Source organism: Bradysia coprophila, chromosome IV (assembly GCF_014529535.1).
Source record: "Bradysia coprophila strain Holo2 chromosome IV, BU_Bcop_v1, whole genome shotgun sequence".
NCBI lineage: Eukaryota > Metazoa > Arthropoda > Insecta > Diptera > Sciaridae > Bradysia > Bradysia coprophila.
The window spans coordinates 1,905,896-1,922,960 of record NC_050738.1 but is presented as its reverse complement, the minus strand read 5'-3'; the positions used below and the strand labels follow the sequence as shown (position 1 = coordinate 1,922,960).

Here is a 17,065-nt window from a genome sequence, read left to right as displayed (position 1 = left end):
AAACTAGGTTTCGCGTGCGAAAGTGATGCAAGATATGGTTAAAGTGAGAGAAAGAGATGCAAATAGTCGTCATGCATAACATACTTATTAATGAAACCCTAGATTCCCTTCATATGAAAGAGCTGACTTTAAAGAGACAACAATTTAGGAGTAGTGAAACTGTCACTTGGGCTCAAGCAGAAACTTCCCGAACGCAGTTACGTAATTATCTTATTCTATCATCTAGCAGGAGCACATACTTGCTCTTTCGAAGCCGGAGTTAAAGAACAATTTAGTACTAGCACGTAAAATGTCAGCAAGTGATTAATTCCTCGTTACTTCATATGAGTGATTAATGGTGTTAGTACATATTAACGACGGTTTCACGCATCATTTACGTTATTGAGTACTTCAATGGTAATCGCGAGACAGTCTTTTCCCTGACACAAGATATTACATCAAAAGAGGATAAATCTTCTGAATTAATAAGAAAATAAGATAAGTCTATAACAGCAAGCAGTTCTTTTGTTGAAAATAATTGTGTGAATATGACTTAGAGCCACACAAATCGAAAATGCAATATTTGTCTAAATTTGAGTTGCACCTACGAAAAGAAGCATAGAAAAAACTATGAAGAAATGGTACACACGCTCAATGAATAATATGGCTTATAACTATTCATCTATTTCAATATGTCGCCAATATAATATGAACACCAGACATATGAACAGGTATAAATTCAATGTTTTTTTTATCTTCTTATTTCTCATCTGTATAGTTTTGGTTATCTTTCCCTCATGTCCTTTTATTATGCACCTCAAAATCATACACAACCTTTTTTTTGGGATCCATACATAACATAACACTTACTCGCATATTTGTATGTTTCTCCGATTGTTTTGTTTTGAACATGTGAAAAAACTGACATATCTTTCGGTGCAATAAATTTTTTGGAATTTTTTTTTTCCACATTTTCTGTTTGGTATTAATGCTGTACATTTGGATGTGTAGCTGAAATGTAGAGAGGATGAATGTTTTTAAAACCATACATGACGTGTATTATACGGGATAACCATTTCCACTGTAATATTGTTTATAATACGTGCGATTACGAGATTTGTTTTCTTCTACTTGTTGCTGTTTCGTTTGAATGGTTTGGTTGCCGGTATTATATGAAAGGAAATGTCAGGTAAACGTTTTATTTGGATACAATATTGATTCCTAGAAAATTCTGAAAACCATTTATATTAAGTCAGTTCAGAGGATGGTGATTGGGTACAATATCTTGGTCTATACAATTGAGTAACATATGAGTCTTTATTTGAAATGAAACAGAAAGTCAGTTAGAAAATTATAAGCTCTTAAACTGGACAAGAAATGTCAATAATGACAATCAGTTCGGTTGGTAAAAATGAAACCGACGAAATTACCACCAGATATGTTAACCTGTTTCGGGTGCCTATCGTCTGTATCGAAAACGAATTCAGAAATGAACGGAAAGCGGTCTTATATAGGTTTGTTCCAAGGCCATGAATTGTCAAATTTCATCCATAGAACCATAACCTCAATAATATCTCTGTGTAAATCGCGTAGGCGACGTTGCTCGATTTGTATGAAATATCACGTAAGCGACGTTGCTGTGGATGAAATTGTCGTTGTTCGGGCTGTCAAAGTTCGTGTTTACAGTTACTTGGTACAAACCTATAGCAAAAAACATGATCAAAGAAATGAAGTAAAAGATCTGACATAAATCTCTTGAAAATAGTTGGATCAAATAAAGTAGTAGATCCAATCATTTCATTTCGCTTTTTTTATAGGAAACAATTGTATTTTTGAGTTCTTGTTGAATAAAAACATGAAAACTGAAAGAAAAAGTAGATTCGATAATAGAACTGTTAAAGGTTATCGTCGACTTATAATCCAAATTTCGCAGTTTTAGCCTTAAACAAGTCAGTTCTTACTATTCAAGAGCCAGCTTCTAGAACTTGTCAATACAAATTTGAAAATGATGTTTTGTCATCTGCTATCGACCATAACGACGAAATCAAGCGACGGGGTTTGTCTAGTGTTGGCTTATTATATCAAAGATATGCTTAAACTAATGAAGTAAGAGATTTGTAATCTAAAACTAGACAATACTTTAATCAAAAAAAGTTACAGATTTAGTGGTACATTGGTGGTATGTTTTCCGTTCAAACAGCAGTCCGCAGGATATATTAGCAATTCAATTTTATTCAACAAATCAATCCTTCGAATTTCATTCCGACAGAATCGAAAGTTATACTTTATTGATAGTTTTTGGATTGGATCTACACAGGAACTGCATTATACTTGAGCGCAAAAGTTTGTGTTTATCTCAGTCAATGGATATAATGTTTTGTCAAACAGAATCTCAAATATCTTACTTTGAGTCATTGAGAGTTATTTCTACCTCATAAGTTACAATATTTTACGTAAAAATGCAAATGGAAATAAAATCAAAAGAAATATCAACATTTTTTTTTGGACCGACCCCCATTTCACCTTGTTAGACGCTTTCAATTATACAAGAAAAAATACCGTCACTATACCGCTAGAGATATGCTAGTTCCTCCCTATACACAAAACGTCGGATCATAAGCATTATACTCCAAGATTCATCGCTATTTTCCAACACAACTGCGTCCTTCTGTACAGTCACCTGCATGTACATAAATAAAATTGTTTCTATATGTGAGCGCTCATCCCCCCATTGCTTCTGCCTTCCATTTCTTATACTTAAAATATCCCTTATACTGCTTCGCGACAATTATTGATCAGCATTTATTCTTCAATTTGGGATCTCCAGAGCCATACATACATCTCTTAACATACCTCCGCTATACCGAACGTTTTTTTTTCTATATATATTTTGCTCGTATTCATATACCATCATGAGAGAGACCTAAATATAAAAAACCTTTTCCTTAAGTATACAAAACCTTTAAAAAAAAAATCTATCCACCGTACTCAAACCATTTGTTTCCTTATACTACAAATGTGCTGTAGACAAGGAATGGAAATGAATTGCGGCCGTTTGCTTTACTTTTTTGGGGGGCTGATATGCATGCATACATAAAATTTTTCGTCATATATAATACCACATTCAGTATTTTCTATAAAATACTTGACTGTGCAAGAGAAATTTATATCGGAGAAAACTTTAAGAAAATATAATAAAGGAGAAGAGCAAAACAGAAAATGTTTACCTCGTCGTATACGGTACCCACATTATAAAATCGCACACAAAAAAAAATCTACGTAAAGTAAAATATAAAAAGATACATTCATTTGGGTCTCCTTTTTTCTGCATACATAAAATTGTTGGCATGCCAAATGTAAATGTGTTTTAAATGAATATAAGAAGTCTAAGAATATTTACTCGGCATATATCCTTGACAGTCGTACATGTACGACTGTTTTGCATGGGGCTAAGTAAAATGTGTATATGAAGAGATAAATATTCGCAAACAGAAATGAGTGTATGCTACTTTTTAATAGTCTATATAATTGCACATATTTCTATTTGCCAAGATGTGTACCGAAAGTTGGAGCCAAAATGTGTGGAGCCTACACTGAAAAAGTCGGTTTTACTTTTAATATACGTGCCGTAGTCAAATTTCAATATATGAATGCATTTGCTTAGAATAAGTAAATGAGTCTATATGTCTGTGCCAATCATTTTCCGAGCGTTGGGTAAGCGGACAATTTTTAGGAAAATCTTTTGGGATAAGATTTACTCACTTGCACAACATTCCCTAATATTGACAAAGTGTTGTATTGCTTTGACTTGACCAAAATTGTTGAAAAAATTTCTTTTATTCAACGAAGGGCGAACGAAATGTGTTACCGTTTACGATTCGTGACGAAACGTTTTACCGTTTACAATCATAATGCGGACGAACAACAGGACAAAACAATGCTGATTTCGGCGTATCACGCCATCATCAGTGCACCTATGTCTTGCGATGACTATGTGCATATCAGCACGACACAAACTGAAGTGAGCAATCACTTCAATTGTACGAGCATTATATACACTTTTTCGTCATTTGTTAAAACTCTTTTTGTTTTTGGGCTATATCTCTCACATACAGCTTTTGTGGATCTCTCACATCCGACAATTTGTTTTCCGGTAATTTTAGTGACAATAAATAAATTGTTACTAAAACCGCGCAGAGTAACACATTTCGTTCGCCCTTCGTTGAATAAAAGAAATTTTTTCAACAATTTTGGTCAAGTCAAAGCAATACAACACTTTGTCAATGTTGAATTACTGACCAAGCAATACAACAATTTTATTAATAATTCCCTAATAATACAGGCTAGCGACTAAATACGTCAAAACAGAGAAAAATTAATTCGAATTAGAGATTATCGGGTTCACCAGAGCGAGCCCGGTCCGAAAACTGTTGTTAGGGCTTTCGGGCTTAAACTTTTTGTCAGTGTCTTTTTAAGTTTCTAAGTGGAATAACAGTAAATTTTTGACATATGAGGGGAAGCATCGAGACTTGCCAATCATATGTCAATACACTATTTTATTGTATAGGCTAAAAAGTTCCCTACGTCTAGGGAACGATAAATTCACTGTTTATTTCAAATAATGTTAGTGCGAGAACAATAATAATTTGGGGAAACGTGTCCTATTAATGCAACGAAGACAGTTGACCAAGAGACTTCCAAATAAATATATTTTTAAATTCATCTGTTATCGATAACGACGACAGAAATAATGACAAGCTCTGGGTAATGTGGTCCTTTATACAGTAAAATGCATGTTAAAAAAATGAAGTACAAGATTTTAAATCAACAGCTAAAAGTACTCCAATTGATGTACCCGATAATAATACTGGTCAAATGCTTGCCGTCTGTAACAGGTTAACTATTTTGAAATACAAATTATGATTCAACCTAAAATCTATTGACAAGAAGTAATCAACCCTTAACACACCTGACAATCACCTTTTTCAATATTAATGCTATTTGCAGTTAACTGCCAATAGTCAATTTTGATGTCATGTGAAGGCACAATTAGTTGACTGCGAATAGCATCAATATTGACTATTGGTAGTTGACTGTAATAGCATGTGCCTTTTTCAAATTTATTTCGAGTTGGGTTCGGGTCATGTCGGGTTTCAGTTAATTCCGCTTTCGGTTGTCGGCTTTTTAAAATTCAATTCGGATTGGGTTCGGGTTTGCTTCGACTAGGGTTTCTGATTTTTCTGTAAGTGTTGCCGTTCATCAACGCATTTCTTCGAGTGTGTATTGTTTGTGTCATTGGGGAGCTTACGACATTTCCTACCTTCTCTCCCACATATGTGTATATGTTTATCTTTTTGTGAAAATGATAAGATGATACAAACTCATAAATTCATTGCTATTAATTTCACATACATACGGCAGCAAATTTATGTCTTTGCATAACCTGGAAATATGTATGTGGCTGGGAGTATGAGTGAACTGAGGATGTGGGTTAACATTGCGGCAAAGAAAACTTTTTAATGATGTGTTGTTAATACACGAGGGAGTGATGTGCATGATGTATGGGGAACTGCTCATGAAGATGAGGTTTTTTTTTGTCGACAATTGGGATTTTTAATGTAATGATTACAAATGAATATTTATTAGAATGAGAACTCATGGTTTGACTAAATATTTTACGAACGACTATGTCAGCTGTTATCGACATCGACCTCAAAAATGTACCATAAGTAAGGTGAACATGTTCTTATTTATAAAAAAGTCATTGTTAAATCGAATGAAGTTAAAGATTCAAGATTTATCGGTTCTAGTGTCAAAGGAAGTAAAAGACTCGACAATTATAATTGTGACATGACAGGAATGTACTCTATCGAAGGTTGCTGAAGGGAAAGAAATATAATTACACTCTCCCTTGACTTTTTCGCACTTACCACTCAAAGGAGGATAAAAATACATGAGCGAAAAGTCGAACCTATGTCACAGATAAATTCGACTAAAGCATGTGCGACCTTTAATTCATTTAACATACCTCTCACAATAAAGTTAATTGTCTCCAGAGACAAATGATTTAAAATACAAGATTTGATTTGATTATGACATTGCTCACTACAAGTCCTTTAACCACTTTAAAGTCTTGCCTTCTTTTTCTTTTAAATAATTTTCCATAAAGGTTCTTCATTTAAAATGATATGATGGTTCTTATTAGAAGTTAAAATAGTTTCCAATTAGATTTTTGTAATTCAACGAATCTGTCTCAAATCAGCAAATATTAGAACAAACATTCCAATAAGATTGCATTCAAATCGGAAGATTGTAAGAGTTTTACTGTTGGTAGAGCTGAATAAAATAGTAGGGGCATTCAAGAACGGAAGGATGAAAATGTTCCGTCGAAAATTTTTAGATTTAAGACACAGATTCAGATTTAACATTAAGAGCTGGAGGTGCAGTCTCAAACCTAGTCAAAGCCGGGTTGTAATGGATCCGCGCAGCTATTCAATTTAAGCGTTAAGTCATTGCTGGTCCGCATTGAGTTACCTTATTTATACTTTCGAATAGAATACATTAAGTGCACCTTGTTTGGATCTTTCAATGCACAACAAGTTTTTAATGTATAATTGACACTTGAACTACATCTTAAGAGTGCAATAAATTGTTAAAATCGTCACTACCGGAAAAATCAACAATTGCACTGCCTTCGAGTCGGGCCTTTTGAGATACCAAATTTAAAAATCAAAAACTTGTTTTTAGGAAATTTAAATTTTCGATCAAATTGTCCATGAAAATATTGTTCGTGTTAAGTGACAGAAGACCCGACTTGCCGACAGCGTCAATCATTGACGGTCCTGTGCTCGAATCCACAATCTATAAATACAGGCACAGACATAGAAAGCATAAGCAAAGAACAGGTCAAGACACTCACGAAGGCGGGTAACACAGAAATTTTGACAAAGAGGTGCTTTTGGTTGAACACACAGATTGTTTGAAATATCAACTTAAAGAAGAAAAAAAAGTAGTTTGTATCAAGTTGACATTTCAAACAATCTGTAATTAGTGTGCTCAACAAAAAGCATCTATTTATCAAAATTTGTGTGTCACCGCCTTCGTGATCAGCTCAGAAGTGTCTTAACCTGTTACAGACGGCTGTCATCTGTTATCGACAACGACAGCAAGAATAAACGACAAGCTCTGACTGATGAGGTCTTATATAGCAAAAATCATGTTCAAAACAAATGAAGTAAAAGATTTTTGAAATCAATCTTCGAAAATCTTCGATAAAATGAAGTAGTAGTTTGAATAGTAAAACTGTTAATATGCTTCCCGTCTGTGACAGGTTAACCTGTTCTTTCAGAACCTTGATCATAAGTAAGTTCTCAAACCAAGAAACATAATCCTTCGCGAAACACACCACAGTGAAATCAACTTTTGTGTAAGTTTTTTTTTACTGGTTGCGGGTAAGAAAACAATAATTCGATACCTGATGTATTGACAGATTTTCAGATGATTGTCTTTTGTAAGCGAGATCAACGAAGACCTACTGTTAATGTAGTTTTATGTAGCAAAATGAATGTTAAATCAAATGAAGTACAAGATTTTGTATATAACAAGCGTCTGTATTTTAACCTACAAACGTAAAAGATTTAACGATTATATGACGAAACATTTGCCGTTAATACAGGTTTAACCATTATAGTTCTCTGTTAATCTGTCACAGACGGCAAGCATATTGACAGTTTTACTATCTGATCTATTACTTCATTTGATCGAAGATTTTCAGAGATTTCAGAAATCTTTTGCTTCATTTAAATATGCTTTTTGCTATATAAGACCTATTTAGTCACAGCTTGTCGTTTACTATTGCTATCGTTGTCGATAACAGATGACAGCCGTCTGTAACAGGTTAAACTAAATGGAGAAATTAGTATATGACATAAAAAAATTGTGGATGACTCATTGCACACCGCAGACCAAAATTTTGCAAACGTGAAAGTTAAACATAAGTAAAACGAAAGGATAATCCGTATGCCTGATTTTACATAGTTATATATGCGACAACCAACATTTGAATAGACAAAAAAAAGAAACCTGAAATACAAAATCGAATCCTTTCATTACGTATGTTTGCCGTCTTTTAAATTTCATTTAAACTTTACATGTCGACTAATTCTAATAAATCAGGATAGAGAGGACCCCTCGTTGTTAGTTTTTTTTTGTACCCTCAAAACGATTCTAATAACAACAAAACAGCAAAAAAAACTTGTTTAACATCCAACAACTTACAACAAAAAAAAAATTTCCATAAATTAATAAATCAATTGAATCCAGCCAAAGTTGAACAAATAAAATTAAACATTTTATTATGTATTTTTTCCATAATTTCGTTTACATGCACCATGTACGACCGAAAATACAACTTTTATGGATATGTTTCAGTGAGTTGATTAACTTTTTTTTACCAACGTTATCTACGCGAAAAATCAACAAGCATCGTAATATAAGTTTTTTTTTTCCTTACATCGAAATAGTTTTTTATTTTATGCAGATTCGACGGAGGGTTTTTTTTTATTATTATTTTTGTTCTTTTTTTTATGATAAGGATATGTCAAATTGTAATGGAAAATCGATGCGTCGATTTTATTATTAGCTCATTTAACATAATGATAATCAGTCGAATTTGTCAATTTTTTTTTGTGTTCTGTTGTAAATTGTCATGTTTTTGAACTGTTTATACGTCGTATCAAGACGAATAAATCAGTATCTTTCATTAAAACGTGAACGAATGTAAATTGAATGAATTGTGGTTACGTTCTGTACAAATGTTACTTTCGTAACCTCTTTCAATAATTTCATATAGCTTCAGTTTCTTCGAGGGTAAATCGAATATGGCAGAAACACGAATGTTTTTTTCAATCGTGTGAGAAAGCAGAAGTCTTCGTATGCTCTTTGAGTAAAAGTTTTTACATCTAGTGTCTTGTCCATATTATGCATATAATATTCGAGAACTATAGAAGAAGATGGATAACTCGGGGTTTGAATTGACAGTGTCAATTTGACACTGTGTTACTGTGAACCGAGATATTTTTTATAGAGTCAGAGCACCTATTTTTGAGGAGATAATTGTTAGGTACTACTCGCACTTATTGACTGATAAAGACTAATCGCACAATGTGTAAATAGCTTTCTAGTATTTAATTTCTAGAATTTTCTCTCTTGGTTGTTTCAAGAATATGTTTTCTCGATAGTAGGCTTGCGCACGCAGTATAAACTAGGGCCTAATATTAGATAAAAGATTCACTAAAGTTTCTTTAAAATTGGTGAAATGTTTCGCTAATACGAGTGAAAATTTAGTGAAATGTTTCTTTTATATTAAGCCCTGATACAAACTAGTCACATATTTGGTACCAAAACGATCTAAATAAACATGAAGTCCCCGATTTAGTCAAGTTTACTTCGAAGTAAATTCGAAAAGGTTAATAGAATTGAATGTTTACGTTTACACCTTTCTGTTCATGGTTGAGTCTGATTTTTGAATGAGATTTTATTGCGAAATTCATTGCACATCTATTTTGGAGTTGATGTTGGTTCCAAGTACCAGACAATGTCGAAAAATTGTATCTTATTTAGATAAGTTCCCTAGAGAGTAGAGAATCATGTATATGTTGACAACAATAAGAATAACAATTGTTTGGCGGGAGTTTTGATTTTCTCGATGGAACAAGTAAATGCAGAATGCAAAAAGACAATTTGGAAACAATTGCAAGGTCTCTTCCAAAAATATTGTGCTAGGTTATCAATCACAAAAATTTTCCTTAATTTTACCTTTAAGAGTGATATCGCCAAATCTGCAGGTGATTTTTTTAACTTTGGAAACAAGCGGTCTCCGATTTTAATGAGTGATAGCTCATTGGATTCGTCTTTCAATTCTAGGAAACGCATATCTTTCACTTTTTTATAAAAAAAATTGTTTTCTGTGTAAAGCGTTCAACGGTGAAGAAATGTCAGAGGGTACCGAAAACAGTTTTTCGACAATAACTCAAGAAAAAATTATTTTAAATTGTTGTAATGTTGTACGAATGTCGGCCTTGGAAAGACCTACAGGTAGAGTATACGCACCGCTTGTTTTGAGTAGATCCACGAGAGTTATGGGTGTTGTAGCTGGCCTCACCCACTATCGTTCCACATATAAATGAACCCAGAACTTTTGTGCTGCAAACCTACAGAAGCTTGGAAAAAAAAGTTGGTGCCAAAATGCAGATTTTTTCCTTCTTTCCGGGGGCTCTACAGCTGGAACAGTACTATGGCAGTCATTTTTTATTGTCTACTATTCTTTTACCTTATCAATACAAAAGCGTCGCTATGTCACGAATATATCAGATCCAGTATTAGTAATATCAAGAGAAAAATTATCAAATTCTTCTCGGAGGATTTTAGTCAAATAAAGTGTTACCGTATAGCAAATGACCTCAGGACTCCGGAACAGTAATTAGTTTTTCAATCGGACCAATATTTGCTACGTGATAGGAGTTTGGAAAACCGTTCGCTTCCACTTGATCATATCGTGAACTTCAACTATCTTTCAAGTATGTCAATTTAAGGATAAATTTGAAAATAAAATGTTAATTAGTGAACTGAAGAGAATAGAGATTGTGCCCAATGAACCGGGCCATTAAAAACAATACTCAATAAACGAACAGGTTGGTCAGACTATGTTAATTTAAGGGTATATATAGACAACGTATCTATATTCACATCACATCCGCAATAACTCATTGATTGCAACGATATTTTTATGTTCGTTTACGACGAAGAAACAACTCAACAATTCAATTTATCGATAGAAATTATTACTCCAATCAAACCACATTAAGGTGGAACATGTGAATTTAATCGTGTGATCCAATAGTTTAGCGTATATTATAGCAAGGCATAGACGAAGCACATACACACAAAATATATGAACTCTAAAAATGATATTTATGTTAATTTTAACATATAATTTATATATGAATTGATATACAAGTTCATTCCATTCCATATATTCCTATTATATGGATACGATAATGTATTCAGTCAAGATATGAATTGCCATAAATTTAAAAGACGCACTATTTGTCTTTACAACGGCTTTTCGTATAAATAAAGTAATATGTTTGATGTTCGTGTGGTTAATGCATGTAAACAGTAATATGTTTTCCATGGCATAGACATTCATATTTCGATGTTCGTCGTTTTTTCCCCGGTGTACGACATCAGTTTATGTGGAGTGAAAGAAAAGTTTCTTATGGTTCGGTATTATAGTTTTTTTTGTTGTTAGTTGAACTTATTTTTCCCCATGTACCATAAACTGTTGCAATTTATCAATGTTCAGTAGTTTGATGCTTAGTATTTGTCAGCGAAGTTTGTTACAATAACAATAATAATAATAATTGCAGTTGATGTTATTACAACCATATAACTTTTGATTATATTTTTCGATAAAGGTTTTTGTTGTATGGATTATAATATATATATTCCTTTGCGTGGTGCATGTACCAGCAGTACCTATATATCTATATGTGTGTGGCGGTTTGCAATATGAATATGATTAATTCGCGGTTTAAATTGCACAATGGAATTTATTTTTGCTACTGTACTAAATCATTGCGATGCAGTCTTTTGTTGTTTTAGTGAAAGTGTTGCGCATTAGTTTCATGTTCATTCATTTACTGTACACATTGACGATATACAATCCGTCAATAATTAATAAAATTGTGTCATGAAAATAATTGACTGCATGTCGGTTTTGAAACCGGCATGTCATGCATTTTCGAAAATTAACAGACTATAAGACAATAGAATTGAGCAAAAGAGTTTTCTCTGAATTTCCTTAATGGCAAATTCCGCCAATAACGGTCTGTTGCGTTACAATTTTTAAGACTGAAACCTCTAGTTTCAAGAAAAAATGGTAGTTTCAGACATTAGACTGGTCCTTTCTCTATTACCTCAAAGTGTTAAAAAATTTGATCTGAGGTAACTCGTCATACAAAACTATTGCAATTGGTGGAGGTCTGCATTTTTTCTCCGTCAATAACGGATTTGTTATTGAATAGTTTTTCCGGCTTTTTCCATCCCCGAAAGTTTTGGATGTCCTCCCACATAACTCGGCGGTTCGCTGATGGTAAATTTTCAAAATCTGTAAAATCGTCTATCAGCGGACGCCTGAGTTTCTATGGTGAACGAATAAAACTTGATGGAGACGATAGAGCGTGAAAAACTATGGAACAAATCCGTAGAATATACGTATAGAATATGGGTTTGAAAATGCAGACCTTCGCCAATTGCAATAGTTTTGTATGACCAGTTACCTCAGATCAAATTTTTAACACTTTGAGGCAATAGACGAAAGATCAGTCTAATGCCTGAAACTACGATTTTTTCTTGAAACTAGAGTTTTGAGTCTTAAACTCAACAGACCGTTATTGGCAGAATCTTCCCTTAAAAAATATTGCCCGACAATAGTCACATATTAGAATAGTCGACGTTACAGACACTTTTAAATAGGAAATTTATTTAAAATTTTGTACTTCATATGTCAAAAATTTGGATATTTTACTATGTGAGGCACACCTACCTATTAAGCCAGAACAAAGATGTTTCATCTAAGGTAGTGTAATATTATTGCTTAAGTTTCTTATTATATGCTTATTGCGACGACATTTGCTGTTAAAATTTTTAAAAATCGGTTATCGATAATGATGATGAAATCTGTTATCGATAATGATGATAAAATGTTGCGTCAATCTCGTGCTCGTCATATCTTATATGTTAAAAAGTATGTTAAAACAAATGAAGTAAAAGATTCTGTGTCCAATCCTAGGTGATACTTTAAACAAAAGAGGTCATAGATTTACGTGGTTAAGGTGATACATTTGCCGTTTCTTAAATGTTAGGCTCTGTAAGGGTTTGAGTGATTCTCGTTTGTATGAAATTTTCTTTTTTAATTTTGATTCTACTTGTCTGAAAAATAATGTAAAAAATATTTTTTGGTATCGAAATCGAAATTTTATTAAAAAAAAAAAACAAACGAGAATCACGTTAGGGCGCACCCATACTTCAAACAAATATGGATTTTTACATGATTGAGGAACAGCACAATGGGCACAACAAAGGATATATAAGTTGCGATTAAGTAACCTCAGAGTCAAACCAAACATGGTCACGTCACCCGTGGTCAGACCACTTTCTTCTAAGCTTGTATGTACATCTTATGTGGAAGTGAAGCGTTCAAACATAATAGAAAAACTTGTCCATTTAAAGTTTATGAGTTGCCTCTAACATCCTTCATCGACTACCAATGACGTATGACGTAACCATAGTACAAGGATCAAGGGACAAGTTAATGTGCAAAGGAAACAAAAGCCAACCATTCTCAATAAATCCAAGAATAAATCTGGTCGCTGCACATCAGCGAATATTATGAATGAATTTTATTTATCATAACGTTCGATCGTCGTATAAAGATGATATCGCAGCGATATATTCAATCCACATTATATAATGTAAAATTGCAAATTCTTGCCAAAGATCAAACCGCACAATAAAAATATTTAATTATTTGTTTTATTTCATTATACTCGTCTCCCCATTCTTATTTTTCAGTGATACATAAAAACGAAACATCGATTGTAATAAAAAGTGCTATACACTCCATAAAATCGCTTCTTCTATGTGTGATTGATAAAATTATGTATCAGCTTCCTGTATTGAAAATATTGTTTTTATTCGAATTGAAAATTTAACCGCAAAATAAATTCGTGTATAATGGCTTTTTCATGGGTAGTGCTTTTGCAATAAAAAAAAAACAAATCTGAATTCATATTATACATACATTTCCTACCATAGTCGATGTATGCCGTATGTATGAGAGGACGTGAATGGGAAAACCTATAAAAAAGACGTCAGTCAGTCAATTTAGCACATTATTGTGGATATGAATGTGGTAAATGATGGAGGTAAAAAATAATTTTCAATATCCGTTTCGAATTTAAAAGAAACAGAAAAATGTTGAACGTCTTCCACGTGGAAATTATTTATATGTGGAGATGTCTTCTCAGTTCAACCGTGCCGTATAAGTTCGACAAATTCTAATTTTATCTTTTTAACTTCAACAATAATTCCCGGTTCACAATAAAATAGATTGATGGCAGAGATATGTTAGCTTAAATTCGGCATGTCCAATTGAATTTTATTTACCCACTTTTCAAAAATAATCGTAGCGCATGTATAGTTTGTAAAAACTTTCCGAACTTCATATGTTACAGTCGGTTCCGATATGTACCAGGCTTTAAATTTTAAAGCACTGGGTGTTTCAGACATTATCAAAAAAGGGATTCGTTCAACTGAATGTTGGGGGTAAATCGACAAGCCCGGAAAGAGAATGTAACTAGACAAAGTTCTAGACTAACGAAGTGGTATACCTAATTCTGTACTGTATTGGACAGATTAGACCATTACTGCAGAAACGGCCAGCCATTTGTTAATGACACCGACGGCTAAAATAAGCAATACGTTCCCATGTCTTTTATGTAAAAAAACGAATATTAAACGAATGAAGTAGTAGATTTTACACCGAACTCTAAAAATTAGTTTAAACGTTAGAAGTATTAGATTTAGTAAATACTGTGGCATGCCTGTCATTTTTAAAATATTATTTTAGTTCTGAACATATTTTGGACTTTTTTAGAGTTTTAAAAGTCTACAACGTTCTCAATCAATTAAATGTTTCCAGATACGATATTTTGGCGCAAAATTTGAAAATGCCTTAACGAATTCAAATTTTATGCCAAAATATCATAGACTTATTGCCTAGGAATAGGAACATCGATGTCTTTTAAAACTCTGATAAATCTAAAATTGTCTTTTCTTTAAGTATAAGATCAAGTTTGCCATCCTTTTACGCTTCGACGAAAATGTTCTGAACAATATAACTACCCTGTCGCTTAAATACAAAATAAAATAAAAAAATAATTCGACTATATGTATGTATACATGCCTATCTACCCATCGAAAATGCGGGTACCTGAAAATAACAACTTTAACATTTATTAAGTTGAGCACATACATTGTTGCTGATTTTTCATATATGCTTGAAATCCGTACACAATAATAATGCTTGGAATGTCGTTTTCGTTTTTCGGAAATGAAAATTGCTCATAAAATATCGTACCTATATATAAGTACAAAGTTCTATAAATATATACGCCCAACCAAGACCATGATAAAAAAAACATGTTAAAATGCGCCAATATGCCTGACTAGTAGCTGGTTAAGAATCATTTTTGTTTTGTTGTTTTTTTGTGTGCTTGCAATATTTCACATTATTTGTCGTTGGGTTGTAATCGATTTTAAATTTATTCGATTGCGCTGGATGCATGTAACGACGACAACGGAACCAGCACCAGAGTAGAAGTGCGCGCTTTTACCTTTATGTTAATTCGAAAATATCTTCACATTTTTCATCATCTTTTTTGTTGTTGTTGCTGTAACGTAAAACTTAAATCGAAAATCTCACAGACAGACTCAATTAAAATTATTTCCCATAAAACTATTGATTTGTCTTTTGCCATGAAATAATTAATTTTTTGTTCAGCTATGCGCGAATATCGATTCTTAATTGAGTGATAGGAGATTCAAATTGTATACATAGAGATCGAGGTATAGCCGTACCTACATACAAGTGCGGTATTATTACGATTTCATTTCGAAATGTGTGGGGACCGTTATACCGTTTCATAGATTTTAAATTTAAATTTTCTGCTTTATACGACTGTAATAGGTAGGTCTTTTCGTTTTAATTGTAATTCTCTCATATTAACTTATCATTCAACTGTGTAAATTAGCTGACACTCATTAGAAACGTCTAGAAACGACCTCTAATACGTAAACAATTCAATGAATTGTTCAGAATAATTTTGCAACAAAAATGTGATCGTTGAAGACATTCTGAGTAGAGTAGATCGTTTCAAAGTGGAAACGCTAATTAGCTGAGATTGATTATTTTCCCACATAGCTTTTTGAAAAGCTTCTGAAATACGGTTAGACCAAGGGTCTTTGCGTATATTAACCCCTGGAGGGATACAGTTTGAATATCACATTGTTACACTGCCAATCCCCAGCCCGATACGGAAATATTAGTTCTACGATTTTCATTAGCTAGAAATGCTCTCACGTGGATATCCCTAGTACATATCTCTGCGGTCATACATTGTAAAAAACCTAATTTGATGGAATATTCGAAAATTTAGCTTGTATGGCACGACAGACCTTTCACCAAAATTTTTCTTTTGCAATTGCATTTGTCATTTATCCGACCAATGCCTTCACTTGAACACAAAATTGGATATACTACATTGTCTATCGGTTGAGATATACACTAGGCCTAATCGCTTTCGTGTCCTTCTTGTCCACCACGTTTTATCGAGTAGTATGATAATATACGGACACAGGCTCATCGTTGAAAGATATGTTGCTTTCAACTGTTTTTGCTCATAATAAACGGCTTCTAATAACCGATAGAATGTATTCATATCGCAAAAGAACGTACGCCTCACAATACCAACCCATATTCAAACCCATTAACATTCATACTGAGGTGTATGAAAAGAAAACAGTTCCAACTCATGTTCCAATGTCTTTCAATAATCATAATTGAACACGGATCAAATTATATTATTTTATGTTAAGAGTTAAAGCAACTAGACTGATTAATGCGATCGTTATAATGGTCGAACAGTATGTGGTGAGATCGGTGATTCAATGATTATCTCACATTAAAGAAGAAGACGAAAAAAAGCCAACAACTTTTATAAAAAGCTACAACATCGTATGTACACATGGGAGTGTCGTAAAATATTGACCATCATTAATTAAAGCGATGTTACATTTTGAAGGCGCTTGAATATCAATGTGCGACAATTTTTATTGTGGGCATCTTACATACGCGGTCAGCCCATATCCGTGGAATAGTTTTTTTTTATAATATAGGCGAAGAAAAAACGAAACAAATTGTGTTGAATTTTAGATGTCAGAATGAGAATAACATGAATATAAC

The 17,065-nt window shown here is 33.1% G+C and overlaps 1 protein-coding gene and 1 long non-coding RNA gene across 4 annotated transcripts in view; one reads left to right on the top strand and one right to left on the bottom strand.

The window, feature by feature from the left end:
- The window catches only part of LOC119066421 (protein jim lovell), a 131,069-nt gene that overhangs the window by 35,124 nt on the left and 78,880 nt on the right, over nucleotides 1–17,065 (bottom strand). The window lies entirely within an intron of this gene.
- The window catches only part of LOC119066424, a 99,507-nt gene that overhangs the window by 8,685 nt on the left and 73,757 nt on the right, over nucleotides 1–17,065 (top strand). The window lies entirely within an intron of this gene.